Source organism: Seriola lalandi, unplaced genomic scaffold, assembly GCF_002814215.2.
Source record: "Seriola lalandi dorsalis isolate HSWRI2012SDOR001 ecotype SW California unplaced genomic scaffold, Sedor1 jcf7180002054675, whole genome shotgun sequence".
In the NCBI taxonomy this organism is placed as follows: Eukaryota; Metazoa; Chordata; class Actinopteri; order Carangiformes; family Carangidae; genus Seriola; species Seriola lalandi.
This window is the reverse complement of record NW_019525228.1, coordinates 82,014-82,368: the sequence shown is the minus strand read 5'-3', so window position 1 is coordinate 82,368 and position 355 is coordinate 82,014.

Below are 355 nucleotides of genomic sequence, written 5' to 3'. Positions count from 1 at the left end.
CGTCCACAAATAACACTTCCCCTACCCCTAAAGGTTGATCTTTTAGGTCAGTCCTGCTCTTTGCTGTCTGTTCCGCTAATTCCTGACAGTCATGTTTTACTCCTTCCCCTGGGAGTGGTAACAAAGTTGCAGGATTTAGTGTTGTGCATCTTTCAATGGTGAGATGTGGTTGTGACAGCAACGTGGTCATGCAAGACAAATGTCTTGCAGGTGACAGAAATACCATATTTGTCTGTAACAACAAAGCAGAGACCGCATGTAGCACTTTTAGGATTAGAGGGTGAAACAGTACAATTGTGGAACTTATTTCTACAGCCATTGAGGCTGCTATAACAGCTCTTACACAGTGTGGTAA